General features: G+C 33.9%; 1 protein-coding gene across 7 annotated transcripts in view; it reads left to right on the top strand.

The window, feature by feature from the left end:
* The window catches only part of LOC126915316 (potassium voltage-gated channel subfamily H member 5-like), a 207,306-nt gene that overhangs the window by 58,612 nt on the left and 129,912 nt on the right, over window positions 1-18,782 (top strand). Inside the window, exon 1 of one of the 7 annotated variants that reach the window (XM_050719890.1) lies at window positions 13,068-16,089. The exons of the other annotated variants lie outside the window; for them this stretch is intronic. The gene's annotated coding sequence lies outside the window, so the exon portion shown is untranslated. Of the gene's footprint in view, window positions 1-13,067; window positions 16,090-18,782 lie in introns of those variants that run through there. 7 annotated transcript variants of the gene reach the window in all.

The following is an 18,782-nucleotide window of genomic DNA, read 5'->3' as shown; positions in this document are numbered from 1 at the left end:
ACTATTTAACTATTCATTTACTTATATAACAATTTAGCTACAAAAAGATGTATTTAACTTCAGTGCTAGACTTTTATTGTACCGTTTGCAGCGCCAACAAAGTCAAATACGTTTTACTTTAAGGTAACTTTCAGAGTCCTCTTCTTGTAATTATGTACTCTGACTACTAGAAGTTCTCAACTGCAGTGCGACTTCACTATATTTTTGAAATAGTCTTGTTGAAAATAGAGGTCCTTTGTACAAGTACATCTCACTAGTATGACTTATGAGTCATATAATATAATATGAAATATTTTCCTGCACATAAGATATTCTATCAATTTAGTCATAATAGACATTTTAATCAATAGAAACTATCATACAATTCTCTCAATTTTCCATACACCTTGCAAAATCCTCAACGAGGCGTGCGAATATGCTGCATAGGGTCGTTGTACACGACAGTAATTTTGGAGAATGCCGGCTCGTAAATCCTGGAATCCATTACTCCCGAGAAACGGCCGAATCTGGTGCTCGTGTCAGTATACGTTACATCAGTCGTTATTCTGAATAGAGAGACATTTTCCGAATCTTAAAATCTTTCGTATTCTGATTAGATCTTCGAATTTTATATAGCTAACGATTTTAATTTGATGAAAGATTTGATGGCCTATTCGGTAACCAACTTATCAATATTCTGCTTAGACTGCGAAGTTCTGCGTAGGAAATTTCCACTGATATCTCTTCTTTTATAGGAAATCTTTTAACTCCTCGACACAAATTTTTAATTTGGAATTTCTTAAATTCAGATTTCTATTCAAATACAATATAAGTATATTCTGTTATAAAATAATACTACTAAAGTAATACTACTTAAGTAGACATGTTGCATATTTTGTGTAACATTTCCGTCATTAATTATTTTAATTAACATTCTTTTGTTTGATTTTGCAAACTGAAACTATTTTTACTACATTGTAGAAACCAATACATAAAGAGATTAAGATGAAATGAAAGGAAGAATAAGCGATAAAAGAGACTTAACTAGAAGGCAGTAGAAAACAAAATAGAAACACGCATGAAATGAAAAATAATAGATTTTTCTCACAGATAGTCGACATTTTAATTAAACAATGTGGGGACTAAATATTCCAGTTCATAATAAATTAATTGCAATATACATACATATGTTAAAAAGTGTAAAAATTCACGTATTTTGTTTCAACTTTATTAATCTAAATATACTGTTTGCGATGTTTATACACGTTTGCAATAAATAATTTGAACATTTTCGCGCTCGAAGAACTTCGGGGAATTAGAGAAATTACGAGGCCATTAAAGAATAGTGAAGATGCAATTAGGCGGTCAAGTGCGGAGTAATCGTCAGACCGTGGCTGACGAGAAACGCTCCTATTCTACTTACACTGCACTTTACTCGTTGACCGAATGAGTCAGCTTTCAAACAGGCCGTACATCGATTGTCTCGTTTTGTCCGACAGTGATCCTCGGATTTACGACATGCATACTTAGTCAAGAATATAGTTCTGTTAGATATCAAATATTTATTTCCTACTAAATTATTATGTGTGTGCATGATTTTGTTTTTTAAATGTATGACAGAATATATTAAAGATAATTAACTTATTAAAAGATAAGTTGAATATACGTAGTAATAGATTACGTGCAAAATTTTGTTTTACAAACTTTAACAGATACCTTTGATAAATATGAACGATCGTAATTATTAAAAAAATAGTATACTCTTTTATGTTTTGAGAAACTATAAAAATCAGTTGAACAAACGCAATTAAAACGATTGAACTATTTCTCTCATAGTTCGATGTACATGGTTGGAAAGTTTGCACGATTCGTTATTTTGACTGTAACAGTACCGTGAATCTTTTGGTTCCAGTTACAAGCGATTTCTCGCACAAAAGATTTTTCACGAGTCGTTCGTCATCGGACCTTTCTATCGCCGTCGAGAGAGAAACACGAAACACGAATTCATCAAATTTTAACGGAATTTCGAAGGAAGCGTGAAAAACATCTCTCCCACAGGGCGTCAACATTTTTTATTTTGTTGACAGAACGTGATTTGCTTTTATAGAAACGAATCTGCGTAGTCGCGACCAATCTACACGAATCGAATCAATGTCGTTCGATCAAAAAATGTTTAATTTCATTCATCTCTCTATTTATCTCAGAGCATTGGATACAAATATTTTATCAATGACACTCGAACTGTTTAAAGCTGATATTTGTATCATAACTATAGTACTTATAATAATCTATATGATTTCTATCATGAACTATTATTATAAAGAATTTGAATCGTAAGATATAAATCGTTGATGATATTTCCATATGTAACCCATTAAAATGAATAATTTGCATATTTCTCTTATCAAACAATAAATGATTTTGAATTTATCAATCGCTTAAAAAATTGTAGTTATAAAAAGTCGGTATCTATCTTTAAGGATAGGGATTAATATAATTAATCCCCTTTAGAGATTAACATAATTGTTTTTTTATTCCATAACTTTTTTCATTTATTGTATTAGTTTTTAAATGTTAAATGATCATTCAACTTCACTGTATATCACATGAAACGCAAGAACTTCTACAACGCCTTTATTTCCTTCGCACAATTCACCGTCTATTTTCTAACAAACGATCCCAAAAATAAATCTCCACAAACTTGCCTGACGTAGCACGAGTGAATAACCCGTCAGAAACAAAAACTAGTCTCGTCTCCCCTATACGCATCCCAGTTTCTGTTTCTCCTCTTCACTTACAACAAAAACCATTAACAGGAACGATCGATTTCTCTCTACAAGTCAAATATTGTTACAAACTTTCCATAAATCTTCTCAAATTATACATTTCACTGTACAGGCTTTTTCACACAATAGGGTAGAGCTATGTGCAAGTGTTTAAAGCAATTGGAACCAGAGAATCGATTTATGCATGAACGATATAGTACAAGTAGTTGCATTTAAAGAACGCGCAACCGCATTAATGCACAAAAGTACATATAGATAATGCAGAATGTATGATATATATCCCACAATACCATTTAATTCTGTCCTCTGACCTTTTTGTCTATATCGAATCGTTTTAATCGTGCCACGACCTTTGAAACGCTTTTGACCCAGTCGTATTTCCCCATTGTTATAGAATTTGAGAGGAATTATCCTTCATACACATGACTTTTCATTTAAATTTAATGTTAAAGCTTTCCAAAAAACACGAAGCTTTAAGACAAATTTTTCTATGAACTCACTTTCTCTAAAGCTATCGTTTTCGGTTAAAATTTTCTATGATTTTATCTTTTCTCACTCGGTCGTGAGAAGTCAATTTCCCTAAAAATATTAAATTTTCAGTCCAATTGTTCTATAAATTTACTCTTTGTAAAATATCTTTGTTGAAACAAGAACCAGATTGGAATGTACAAATTCAAGGAATGTAGGACGAAAGTTACAATTTTGCTCAGTTGCGAGAATTCACTTTTTCTAAAAATATCAAGTTTCCAATCCGGTTTTTCCATAAATCCTCCCTTCCTCAAAACTCGTTTGTTGATGTAACAGCGAGATTAGGCAATAACAATTCGAGGAATTTTTGCAGAACGAAGATCGTAACTTTTTCCAACTGTGTGAAATACCGTGTACAATGGACGCGATTTTTAAACTCTCTTCTTCCGTTCTTCCATTCCTCCAAACGAGACGGAGAAGAAAGACTATATTATGTATATAAATCAGAGGAGATCTCCGGTCGAAGCGGAAGAAATATCAGGCGGGGTGGACAGTTTTGTCGTCGACGGGGCCACTTCTATCTCGTTGTCTCTTGTAGCCGTATTAAGGACTGCCTCCATAATAGCAGAAACTTTATTACCAGTAATCGTCACGTCAATCGGCATGAGGGTCAGGAATCGAGCGAGCTCGCCTACCCGTTCGCACTCGATACGAAATGGCGAAACAACGGACGGGCGATTGGCCGAATAACGCGGATGACGTTAAATCACAAATGAATATCCGCTCGTTCTCAGCAGACACTATTGCTGTTTTCCGTTATTTTATGCGAATCGTCCTTTCGTCGAGCGATCACGCCATTGCTTTTGTTCGTTACCTGCATCCATGACCCACATCTGCCGATTTTACTCGAGTAGTCGAAGGGTGGGAAGTGGGAGAGAGGGTGGTTCGAACGACGCGATAAGCGTTCGAAATTTATATGGCAGAGCGAGGCAGAACGTGGTAATTAAATATTTCAGGAAATCTGGTTAATATTACTGGAATGATAGAATTCATTTATCGTGGGCGTGAATGACGAGTGATTGAAGATCGAGCAAGAGAGAATATTTATACTAGGGTGTCGCTTGAAGCAATGTTCCCATTTTATTTCGGAAATTTTTAATCGTCTTTTAGTATGAGATATTAAAAAATAATAAAATATTATCAGATAATTATAGATAAAGGAATTAAACATGTTCGATAAAATTCTTTCGTAAGTATCGTCGTTATCATTATTTAAGATATTACATACGTGCTTTTCTTATTGCAAAATCATTGATATCAAGTATATTTGTGAGTTTCGGAAATGAGGAACGATAAAGGCGATAGACAAGGAGCAAAATATTAAGAAAGAAAATTAAGAGAGAATCTGTTCAAGCTTGTACGAATTATACCGAGCTTAATGTGAAAGGGAAAATGTGAAATTCGCTTAGAATTCGTGAATATATTTTTTCGAATCAAACCAAAGTATTCGGTAGTAATAGGAATGGCTTTTAATAATTTTATATGAAAAGTAAAAAGAATTTTTAAAGGTAGAAGTTCAAAGATTGCTTTGAGTAAGAAAATGCGCTATGATATCCTATAGGAATTACTTAGACATTCGAAAACTAGAAGATTGTACTACGCTATTTATTAGTCTTAATAATAGTTAATAACATTTTTAATAAATAAAAAGGATAAATTTAGAAAGAAACAAAAGAAATATTACATTATCACTATTTTTGCAAAATTAAACGTTCTAAATTTATACCAAACATATGGCTGATGTATTTTATATATTATTCTATTACATGCTTTTTGCATATTTTTATTTTAACCCTTCGAAATATTCGCGATCTACCAATATAACGTAAACTTAAACAAAACCGTAAATAGTAGAAATTCTCAAATACGCGTAATGTACATTCCTTAACTTCTTTATGCTCAGTGTTTTGCTGTTCAAGCGAAATTCTAAAGTTAGTTTAAAGAAAAGTTAAACGTTATTACTATTTTCCTAAAATCAAATACTATAAATTTAGGCCAAAATCAACACCAAACGTATGTTTGATGCATATCATACAGGATGCGATTGAATAATATGTACAATCGGAAATGAGCGGAACATTTCTTATGATAAGATAAGATGAAAATACATATAGAATATAACCTTTTCATATAATGCTTGGTTTTCGAAAAATCGAGTTTGAAAATTTATCAGCATACCTGAACATAACTAATTCCGGTCTAAACAGAAGTAAGTAATAGACAGGTCATTGTTCTACATGTGAAAATAAATCGAAAATATAGGATAACATTTTTTTTAGAAGATATTTTGTTTCCGAGAAAAATAAATTTGAAAATTTAAGGGTTAGGTCAATTCTTAAATAAACATATTCAAACTCTATATTCTTGAAAATAACGGAAAAGTTTTATTCGACATTTGTTACTTATTTTCGTATATAAAATAATCTTCTATTGATTGTTTACACATAGCTAGTTGGTAATTAGTCAAATTCAACTATAAAAGTATTAAACTCGATTTTCTTTGAAAACGAAACATAAAGGGAAAAGGTTTTATTCTATATTTTCTTCTTACTTTTTCGTAAGGAATCCCCTTATGCCCGCACGTGTATGTTATCCGCCGGCATACTTCTATACTGTATACTTCTCGTGTACATTTGCATATTTTACGTACATAAATAGCATATGTTTCTTGCTTATCCACTTATTGCATATTTTTATTTTAACGTACATAAATATTTGCAGGTTACATTAAATAAAATCGCAAATAATTAAAATTCTCAAACATACGTAAACCACATTCTTTAATTTCTTTACGGTCAGCGTTCTGTGGTCAAAGCAAAGTCCACAGTTTAGCAAAGTTAAACATTATTTAATTAAACGCTTCAAATTTTAACCAAAACTTATGATTGACGTATGGTTGACACTAAACATATGATTGACGTATTTTACATATGTGGCGACACTCGACCTCGGAAATTTCCAACGGTTTCGCGGCACAAGGCGCTTTATCTTAAAAGCGCTATGCCGACGAGCCTTAGGTGTCATCGATATCCCTACGGCTCCTTCGCCGAATTTTCGGGAGACCGCACACGTCGCAGTCGTCGCGGATTTCTAACAAACGCGCGCGATATCGATGGCTAACAAAGAAAAGAATCAGCGTGGCTTTTGAATCAAAGAGATTCAGTCTGCCCCGAGCTGTGAAGTGCGAAGGATTACGTGAAACGAGCGCTCTACTTCCTATAACCTGCGTCAAGCATTGATCGTTACCAAGCGTTGCTAACTGTTAATTGTTAATTGTTACTTGTGTTAATTGTTGTTTGTTGCTAGTTGTTATTGGACGTCAGTTGTTAAGTTAATAAACGTTTTTGTTGAAACATCTGAGCATTCCTTCTACACCTATCACGACATACCACTTCACATACCTTTCCGCACATTTGCATATTTTACATGCATAACTATCATATATTCCTTGTACATTTTTATTTTAACGTACATAAATATTCGCTGTCTACTAATAAATTAAAGCAAAACTATAAATAATAGAAATTTTCCAACACACGCAAGCCACATCGCTCAACTTCTTTATACTGGGTACGCTTTGTGTGTTTCCTGATCAAAGTGAAACCGTGAGGTTAGCAAACGATACCGTCATTGAATGGATTCATACTTTTCTGGAACGAGCAGAAGTACCTTCTCCGTGAATCTCAATAGGAAACTTCTCGATCCATTCTCGTTATATTCTTTGAGCGTGTACCTTACAACGAACCTAAGAAGGGCTAGGTATCGTGTCGGGTCTTTCTTCGCATTGTGTTCGCGCGATCTCTCGCGATAGACGTTGTCGCTACCGTCTCTAGAGGTTCGATAATTATCAGAGATATCGGGAACGTCTTACGAGACGTGGTAATTTCCGAAGTGGAATTTCTTCCACCCTTGCTCGGCTATTATCCGAACGCGTATCTTTGTGTAGAAGTCGCGTGTCAAGACATTGCTCTTTTGCAATTTTAACGAACCTATTAATCGACTACTGGCTCGTATAATAATTAGAACGTGGCCCAAAGGTCGAATATTCCATGAATTTCTGTTGTAATTGGAAAGTAATTACAGTCAAGTATAAGTCCGTTAAACTTCCTTCGATGGAAGCTTGAAATATTGATGATCTTCTTTCATGTTCGTTTTTGTTTGGTATTTTCGCGGTGACTAATTAGATTCAGAATTATTGAATTTTATATAATGCATAAAACACCGTAGTTAAATTGCGAAAAATTGGTGGTTTGGGAATTTAACGTTAAATTAAAAGTAAGTGATGATGTATAACGAAGTTTGAAATTTCTAAGCGTAAATTTGTGACAATTGATGAATAGAATATTCTAATTATTCTAATGATTAATGAAAGTGCAAACGCTGAACGTACTCTATTTTATAACATTAATTATAAAATTAATGAAATTTGAAACTACGTTCACAAGCATCTTAAATACTATCATTTTGTTTCTACGTGAAATTAATTATTGTTAAGTAGAGTTTACGATATTTGGGATTATGAGTTTACAAGAAATAATGAAAATTTTGAAGAGAATGTTATTGTAATGTTGCAGAAATACTAAGACGTGCAATACTAAAAATTTGTTTCCCTAGATATTTTCGAAAAATGCGAGTAAGACGAATTTTATGTTTCGCGAAAAGTATAGAAATGTCTGAAACCATTCGAGATATTTCAGTTTCTTACGTATTTTTCTACTGTCAACCAGTTTTCTGCAGCTTTCCATACTTCATATTTCTTTGAGTGTAAACCGTATCATTTTTCTGCGTGTCTCTATATTTCTATATCACCTCCTTCGCGTGGAGGCGACATTGGAATATTTCATGCTTTTCTACATGTCTTCCTTCTTTACATGAAAAACGTGTATTTTCCTCTCTTTCAATTTCTTACATGTTCCTTAACATCTTATCTATTAACAGTAGAACTTTATAATTTCTTCATTACTTTGTTATATGTATACTTTTTTTCATTCTACTGAATGAATATCAAATTCACTTATGAAAAATCCAAATGTTAAATTATACATGCCTTAACAAAGTAAAAATATAAATTACATTTGCAAATAATAAATTATATATACCGATAAAACTAAATATTTCATAGGATGAATTTCCAACTCTCAAGATCGATCATTCTCTACCGATTTTATTTCAAATGTCTATAGTATCCCATTATAATTTATTAAAATATTACAGTTAATTTCTGTTGATATTGCTTCAATGACTCTCGATTTCTTATTTTAATTTACGAAAATAAAACATCTTTCATTTTTAGAAATATAGTTGTTTGCAATTACGTACACGCAACTATTACCTTTCTTCTTATTTCTCGACTTATTTCAACAAAATCTCAAACATCAATTTGTAGGTACTTCCTAATTTTATAAAAAAAACACCACTTTATATCCGTTATATGTATTTTCTCTTCCTCTGCCAAATAAATTAGTTTTAATATTCTCGAATCTCGTTTTTCACTCAATCCCGCAAAGTACTTAGTCACTTCCGTGAGAGTCGGTCATCCGCAATTACCCCATCTAATTAATGCTGTTTTCAGCGGAAAAGCTGAAACGAAGAGAATGTTCGTTTCCGTATGATCAAAATTATTGGAAATAATTGGTGCTTCCGCACAGGGCGGGCTTAATCGATGCATGGTTCAATAAGGAGCCACAGGTATGCGTGTACATACACGTGCAGCTTTATGCGTCGAGTGTCTTTGGAATAGTCATCGAGAACATCGATGACAGTGGTGCGTGCAAAGTGGGGACGCGTTCATCCGTTTGAAAGGCATATATGTACAAATGTACATTCCAGTTCATAAGTCACCTAACACTTGTAAATTTCCAACAAAATAGTTATTAACGCGTATGCAAATGGTAATTTTATAAAAATTCTGGGAGTTTATATAATTGAGGAAAAGCTTAAGGCAAAGAATGTGATGAGTTTGATTTTAAATATCATATGCTTTGTATCGATTATTATTATCGTTTCAAATAAATATAGGAAATTTTTCTTTTCTTAAAATCGTTAATAATAGATCTATTTAGCTGTACCTAACAGTTGCCTCTGTAATTATAATATTAATTTATCCTTATTTTAAATGTAGTACTTATGGATGAGAGTGTATGTACGTTCGGAAGAGGCACGGGAAATTAAGTGGCTTTTTCATTGACTCTCTTCCATTAACAGTCCTGTCCAGAATCGCATGCTCGTATGATTAAAAGAAAACTGCTTGAGTCTATTACGCCTCTTCCTTACGTGTTTCCAATATTTGTTCCTTTTTCTTTTTGTATCTTCCAAATTTTAAGATTTTAAACTTTTACATAGTACTCCATTGTTCTCTTATATCATTTTATCAGAACAAATTAAATTTTTTCCAGTAGATAAAATAATTAATAAATAAAAACATAAAATATCCCATACACCAAATTCGTTTTGCAGAATGTTTTATCTCCATTTATTAATATCTAATTAATTAATCGATATTTTTTGTTAGTTATATCTTTTTCTTTTTCATATTTCTTCCAGTACGCTCATCTGACTTTTTGATTTTTATTTCCTGACTATTGTACATGTCTCGTACATCGCTACCTTTTTTCAACCCATTTCTTTCTGTTTGTCACTTATCGTGTGAGCACTGTACTTTTACATGTTTTACATACAGGTGAAATACAGGTGAATCGAACTGTTTCCACGCACAATACGTGGTACACGCATTATCGATTTTCTGCTTCGACTAACCCTCTTTCTATTAAAAATGGGATATTTATACGATATCGTCTTAGAGTTGCTCTTGTTCCAGCTCCGCCAACCGTGATCGTAAACACAATACAATATGTGGCCGTGTTTTGTACCAATAAAGACGCGACGAGATTAAGCCTTCTGAAATATATGTATGTAATACCTTTTTGCTTCGGCCTTTGTTTAGAAATTATCTCTATCGTGCTCACATGTATGCGCACTCGAAATCTTCTTTCATGAATAATACGCGTAAAACGAGTACTGTTAAATTATATGCTACAACATATTTACTGTTGCTGTACTGTTTCACGAAATGATATTTAATGTATTTATTGGCAATTCATTAGCGATAAAGAATGTGAAATTATCACTGTAAATGCATTTTGAAAGAAAAGTTAACAGCAAGATTCTGAAAACTATATTTCTTTCTTTCTTTATTAGTGCAAGAAATGTTTAAGTAATAATTCTATTTACTTAATGCATATATTTTTAGCAAGGAAAAGAGAAAATTTATCAGCAGCATACTAAACTTTGAGAGAAATTTTAATAGTAAGATTTATATAGTATTTCTTTTCAATCAACAAATACATTCGTATTTATTCGGACATTTTGATCGATTAGTAGTAACAGTACTTGAATTTGACCAAAATGTACAGATTAATTACGAATAATGATTATAAATTAACAATAATTCCATAACGATACATGCACGAAGCAATGAACGTTTTAGGAAAAAGGAAAAAAAAAGATAAAAGTAAAAGATAAAAGGCGAAGACGTAATAACATCATTTGAATACGAATTAAGTATTAAAAGAAATCGAAGAAGAATAAGAAGAGTATTACGATAAAAGTAAATCTCAAAGGTAATGTCAAGATATTATTATTTAAAATCAATTTATATCCTGCTAAAAGGATCTTCCGAATAATACGAAACACAAGATCGGTTTTTTGAACCAATTAACAGAAGGCAAAGAATCGCGCAGTGACAACCATGTTCCTCCTCGTTTTAATTACCGTGGCAATTGCAACCGCTCATGTATTCGTTGTCGAAACTTGCTTTTGTTTGCCTTCTATTGCGTCCCAAAGCTTCGAAGCTAAAGTTTTAATGAACGCTGCTGTGTGACTAGGGTCCTTTTCCTCTTCACTACTTTCCATGTTGGTCTTTTTATCCCATCACCGACTTAGGCCAGCCAGTTAAATTTTGGAGGCAAATAATGAATATCGTGGATTCAGTAATTATCCATGAGATGCAACATGAAAATTTTACTCGAAATAAGTATTGTATGGAACTTTTGAATAATAATAATAACGATGAACTGTATGTAGAGACTTTTATTATAGTACAGACTATAATTAGATTATAGTACAATACAATATAATAATACATTACAGACATTTATAATATAAACAATTATAATGTAATTATAATTTGTATTTAGAAATAAAATTGATAATATAAATATAAATATATCTATTATTTTATTATTATATTTTCTCTATAAATACAGATTAGAATCTAATTATAGTCTGTAATTAGACAAAATTATAATTAAATATATACTACCGTTCTTAAGTATTTGGATACTTCAACTTATCTGTAACTCTCATTCCTACGTTTATTTATTGATCAATAATTAACACGTGATCCAAATTGGCTTTAATAGATTTCGGAATACTTTAGAACTTTGAAATGGTACTTCATGAAACTGACAGAGACAAGTGCAGAGTTGAACAAGTCGACATATACCATCACAGGGGCCAGAGAATCACTCTGGACTTTCTCAGGTTTCGAATAAAGGGTACACAATAGAGATCAAGTGAGACATCAGGGACTATCTAAGTTGAAAATACTGACAAAGAATTGTTTAGACACGTAAGATTAGATAGAGCAAGAATATAGATATTCTTTGCTCTCTTCAGTTAAAAATTAATACCGCTTTATTCTATTAAATCTTTATAACATTTTGAAGTTGTTTACTTACAGGCTTACTTCCTGATACTTTTTATTTTAAAATAGAACACGTATTTTAAATAGGAGACAAGTCAGAATTTTGAAGTTTCGTGGAAACCATCGTGGTCTACAGATCTTAGAATGATGTCACAGATTCTGTAATGCGACAGTTTTGAAGTTTGATTTCTAGGATTCTCAAAGTGGACTGTGGGCGGTCATACAATTTTGGACACTCGGACTGTGACTTTCAGAAGATTCTTTGTGAACCAGGCAGAATCTTACGACTTCGAACTATTGTATTGTCAAGGTGCAACAAATGTATAATTTATCACGAGGAAGATAAATAAAAGCTATCCTTTTCGAGTTAAAACAAAAAGAAACTGCGTATCAAAGGAGAAAGCTAAACAACAGCCAATATACAGCATTTTTAAAATACGTTATAAAGATACCCATTAAACGTTACTTCATCCAAGCGCAAGAACAAACAGCAAAATCATTCCAATCGTCAAAATACAACAAAATTTAAAATCTGTCAAGGAGAACATAAGAAAAAGCCATTTCTTTCAAGCTGAAGCAAAAAGGAACGTTAGATTAAATACCTCAAGCGTACAACCACCGAGATACACCAATTTTAAAATCTTTCACAAACAGACCAATCAATCACCAACTTTACTCAAGTTGAAGCAAAAAGGAGTATCGAACTAAAGAAAAAGATAGAAGACGATACGTCCATTCACAACTAGCAGAGCCACGCTATAACCAAACAAATATAAAAAACGAAAATTGAAACGAAAGAACGCGATGATTTCTAATTTCCGAATGATAGATCTCTAGAAATTATCCGCGACTGACAATGAATTCCCGCGGTTAAAACCGGACCGTGGCAACGGGAGTGGCGAATGGCCGAGCTTTAATGTGTATCACGGGCTTTGTCCCCTCTTCTTCTTTCTTCTACCCTCTGTCTGTACTCATCTCGTCCCCGTGTCTCCCTTCATCTCTTTGCCCTGTGTGTCGGTGCTTTTCTCGTCCCGACCGGAGGGACGATTGACGTATCGATTCCGAGAGAGCGGCAGGGTGGTGCAGTCTGGCCTTCGCCGTCGTGTCTGCGTGGTCCAAAAGTGCTGGCGTCGCCTACAACGACTTCTTGCCTCCACTTACAGCCGTCCTGCCGCCGTTACCGTCGACGACGTCGCGGACAATCGATGCGTTTCGAACATTGGGACCAACTAGTCTGTCCTCCACGTGACATAGCCTGCAAATCGTGCTTTTACGATCGTGTTGCAATACTGTCCTGTATCGCTAGTTTAATTTCGATGCCGCGTATCGCGCTATCGTAAATAGAATTCATTCGCGTAAAAAAAGTGGTCGAAATTGAAAGAAGACGAGCGATCAATGACCTATAATCGATCGTGTCATTTTCTTCGTTCTCAATCCGTGTCTCCGTTTTATAGGGGTAGTTTGTATCAGAGAGCTTGTTTACAAGCATTGTGTTTAGTCAGTCAAGTTCTTTGGTGTTGCGAGTGTGGTCTGAGGGGGCGTTTACATTTTCCAATCAAGAGGAATCTCTCCTGGCTTACGTGCATCTCAACGGGATGAGGATGGAATTCTACGAGCACACTTTGAAAGGCGGAATTCTATGGCACGGTTCAAGAGGACGGTAATTGGGAGCCAAGACACGTGACTGATTTCCAGAGAATAGTGGTATAGTTTGGTGGTGAAGTTCTCTCAAGGCTGAAAAGGCGAAGGAAGTGTTTCGACCCGTGACCTGCAGATCAGGTGCTTTCGATAGCGGTCCTTTGTGTATGAAACGAGAGTTTCGAAGGAAGAATCAGTGAAAAAGTGTAACAGTGTTGATAGAGTTCGTTCGGAGTTCTAAATGAGTATCGAACTTTGGAAAATATCTATACAATGACGTGTATACTGCGTTAAATATTGTGTGCAAACTTTTCGAGGATCGTATATAGAAGTTTAATATTTCTGTAATAATTCTCCCGGGGAAATTTTATAACGACTCGAAACTAAATAATTGTAGATTAATTCTACGGAAAATTGTGTGGAAACTTTTGAATATATTTTGCAATATTAACACGAGATTTCAAGTGAAACTGAATTCCATAGCGAAATATGCAAGTCGTGGAGTACGAATGTCGTGCGCTCGAAGAGAAACAAAAGTGACTGTCGAAAGAGTCGTGGAACTGTACGCAAACATTCGTGTTCCGCCCAGTTTCACGGTATTCGTTAGGTTTCTATTAAAAGTAGATATATATTAATTTTAAAGAAACACGTATTTCTAAAGCGAAACAGTATCTCTCATTAAATATCTGCATCTATCTTTCTAAAGGAAATAATAAAGTTCTTAGTAAACATCTATCGTTAAAATCAACGTTCATATGAAAACAATGACTGATATGAGAATTGGGATATATAATAACAAAACTTTGAAATGAGAAACTCGGACAAGCTTCTATAAGAAAAATTTACATAAAGCATGAAAAATTGAGAAATTTAGCATACGAATTATTAATTCTGTAACGAAACTTACATTACACACGTGAGAATTTAAAGGAATAATTAAAAGGTGAATAGTACACCTTTTCCCATTGAACCCATTAACCACGAATACGGAAAAATAATTCAAAAGCACACGTTACATCAGGAGCGAAAATGGTGTTAAACGAATTATCGCCGACCTTCATATGCGAAGCAACGCGGGACGCTACACGAAATTTAATAGAAACGTTTACAGTTGCTCCATTTGGCAACAGCATCCACATACGCGGAGACACAATACGAAAGGACTCGCAGGATTTAGTCGGTCTTTGTACCCGTTAATTCCATTCGCTTCTGCTAGCTTTAACCCGAATACCTCTGATGTATCTGAGAACGACCGGAAGTACTAAGAGTCACTTAACCAAGTCACTCGAAGCATGTCGTAATGACTGTTCGACGTTTCTTCTAACAAATTGTTCGTTCCATCGAGCGTGAAAGAAGTTCGAAGAAAATAATTGCAAAGACGATTGGGCTTAACGAACAAAGCTATAATAAGCTGTATCGGTCGATCGGTTGGAAGAGCAATCGCTTAAAGACACGCTCGCGAAACGTCTAGAAACGTCTGCAGCAACTCGAAGGCTTGATCGAAAGAAGGAAATTATCGTGGGGTCACGGTAATTGGATCCCATGAATCAACTTGCTCGATCGAGATTCTTATTGCTCAACTAACTAACTAGAAATTTAAAATCCTTGTCACACCTCGAAACTGTATCAAAGGGTACCTTTATCGCTATTGAACGCCAGATTGCACGATAAGAAGAAACTGATAAAGCAAACCAACGGTTTTTATTACTCCCTGGACAAGATTCGAGAAATAGGAACGTCTATTATATATTTCTTTGCGTCGGTGAATGTTTTGCTGTTTCGTAGACATGTCAGGATCGTCTAAGAGACTCGAGTTGTCTGACTTATTGAAACTATGAAATCAACATTTTTAATAGGATGCTGAATTTCGAAATGCGACTAACAAGGCAAAATTGATAGAGCAATGTTAAAATTTGAAGCAAATGAATATCCAAATATCTTTATGAAAGCAAAGGTGACATAACAAATTTTTTGAAGCGAGTCGACAAATAAATGCAATTTCGTAATGAAACTCCAGAGAAACGGGTACTTACACTGTTTTAAAAGACGTTAGTCGATATAAGAGAGATTCAACGATAGAATCTTGAAACTCTGAAACGCAATCTATGCACGAATTATCGTTTGGTGTCGCACATCTCGCGTTAGACGCACGATGAATTCAAATCACTACCATCCCAATGGGAATTTCTATCCGCGACTGGATCATGTTCACCACGAGGCGACCAAACGTCGTCATCAGAGTCCTACGAGAATTATCCGCGTCGAAGATTCAACCTCTTGACATTAATGCGAGGACAGGACGATTTGGCCTGTGACAGGATCACGAGCCGGTGTTTCGTACAGATAATATAGTGCTCGATCCTAGATTTTCTTACTTGATAATCATTGGCGAGAACCACGGAGCCGTCGACGAAGATTGGTGACGATCGAGCGGTAGCTCAACCGCTCTCACAGGTTGGTTGTTTGAAAGTTGTTCGTAAGAAAACGTCAAAAATTAGTTGTGTGTAGATTTTGAATTATTCAGAATTGTACGCTCGTTCGTTATTACAAACAGCTTTAACCGCACTCACGGGATGTTATTTTAAAGTTGTTCAAGAGAAAGTGTGGAAAATTAGTTGCGTGTAGATTTTATCATTGTTCAAGTTTTTTACATTCGTTCGTTATTACAAACTCTAATCACTCAATCGCGTGCAATTCCATGTTTACGATTAAAGCTATTAAATAGGAATATTAGACTTAATATTATATTTAAAATTTTAAACGTACTGTTAAAGTTGATGATCTTCTACAAGAAACATCACATTTCTAGTTGATGATGTTCAAGACGCATCAATTTCTTCAATATTCTGAAGTTTCAGTAAGAACAATGAAAATCAATGAATAATCCGCAAGCAGCCTAAATAATCGGAAACTCTTAACTCCTTCAAAATCTGCAATACAATTCTTTTCTCATTTCTATTTCATGATTATATCTCTTCCGCGTTCAGGATCATTTCGGGCCATTTTCAATCGAATTTGAATTTGCTAAAAAATTTATATTTGAAGAAAACATAAAAGAATCATTGTTGATATATACGTGAATTCCTGCTTAAAATATTATTTTCTCTTTCAATTAAAACTGAAACAAAATCAAAATATAAAAAATACAACAAGCTGGGACAATAGCTGGAATAATTGATAAAGACGCAACATACAAATCATAAAAGAAAGTTAGAATTATCAGCTCTCTTTAATGCCATTAAGATAAAACGTTCTTTGGCTTTGCTTAAAAGAGTTTCATCTACTTGAAGGAGTTAAATAATGCTGTACCTAACCGAGCGTTGTATCGCGAACGGAAATGTCTATCCGTGTTTAAACTGTAAGAAAGTCCTTTACGTCCCAAGTCCTCATGGCGAGTGAATTTTGATTTATTCGTTGAGCGCAAGGGCTGAACGGTCTGCCTTTTCCTTTGAGAATGGTCAGCTTTCGCGATCACGGGTCGCTCTTTGATGTCGGTGTTTGATCTCTATGAAGGAGGAGCGCAAGGTCGATCCTTTGCGACCGATGTAGGGGAGAACTAGGTGTCTTCGAGGGGCATCGATGTTTCCCTTTCTTGCACTTGATCTCACAACGGAACAGGCCAGAGAGTCTGGTTAACTGGAATTTATGGTTGCACGAAGCGTTGCTTTGTTTCGTTCTCCATGCTGCCGGAGGAGTGCAGTGTCTCGATAACAGTCGATCGAGCTCGTTCTATCCGGATGTCTGCATGTTCTCGAGGTCCCACGATCATCGACGTATGTATAAACAGTATTATACATGCGTTGATCGATCCTGCGAGTATTACATTTCAATGTATTAGGGTAAACGATAGAGTGTCTTGGAGTTGATTCAGTAGGGTTGAAGTAATTGTTGAATCTAACGCGGTATTGATCGCGGTTACAACCAAGACAGAGTTAATTAAGTATCGGATACTGAAGACTCGACGAGAAGGATGATATTCTAGGGATTTATTTATCAGCACTTGATGTTTTAATACTGGAATTAGATTAATGGGCATGCCTAGTCATTTTCAGTCATTAATCAAAGATAATAAAAGCTATTATTTTGGCCGACAAGTATAATTATTCATGGGAAACTTTTAATTTCTAAGAAAAGTGAGTGTCATTCCTTTGTGTTTTTTAAAATTAATGGCACATTTTTTTTCAGCGACTTTTTCCTATATTACAGATCTAGGTTTAAACAGATCTGTATTTAAGTTTTGTAAATTACTTTTAATTAAGTTTTGTAATAATGTCAACTCTTTGTGTAAACAATAAAATTAGAAAAATCATACATATACGATATATTTTGAAGTAATATATTTAATGGGAATATAATGGTAACATGTCCTAAATTCAACATTGTAATCTTTCCAATCTATCGTATTTTTCGTACAATATTTTTGCCATTTTTATTATTTTGGAACCGTATAAGACGTAATAATAGCAATTCATTTTCGCATTTCTTTATTTTGAGAAATTTCTTCTATGGAATATTTGTTTAATATGAGTGTGTCTATTTCTAATTTTATTTGGTAACGATTGTTCAGTAATAAATCGATTAGAATTAGTTAACTTCAATATTACAGGCTGATCATGTATCATTGATTGATTTGATATAAATAGATGGAAATATTTTTAAATCGTAAGTTTAGATGCAACAAAGATAAATGATAGATAAACTATATCTAGAAATGTCTATATTATGTAGTATCATGAGAAAGAAAACAGAAAAAATATTTCCTGATATCTTGATATAACAAATAATTTGTCGAATATGTATTCGAATAAATTGTATTATCGTTATTTTTTTATTTTATGTCGCGTTAGCTTTTATAACTTTAAACATGAATGTTTTACACAAGAAATTGAAAACCGATTGATTGAGAAAGAAGCAACTACCCGAAAATACGCATTATTTCGTGTTCTACCATAATAATATCTTATAAAAATCTTTTTCAATATTGGGATTAAAACAGTAATGCATTAAATCTCTGATCTTATCATGACTATAATCGCTGTGCCTAGAGATACGAATTTTATTATATCGGGAAGAGTTTTATCGAGACTTTTCTTTCGACAAGGATATAATGGAAAATTTCGTTTATATTCTCCAAAAGTAAGACATTT

This window comes from Bombus affinis, chromosome 4, assembly GCF_024516045.1.
Source record: "Bombus affinis isolate iyBomAffi1 chromosome 4, iyBomAffi1.2, whole genome shotgun sequence".
Classification (NCBI taxonomy): Eukaryota; Metazoa; Arthropoda; class Insecta; order Hymenoptera; family Apidae; genus Bombus; species Bombus affinis.
This window is presented reverse-complemented; position numbering and strand designations above follow the sequence as displayed.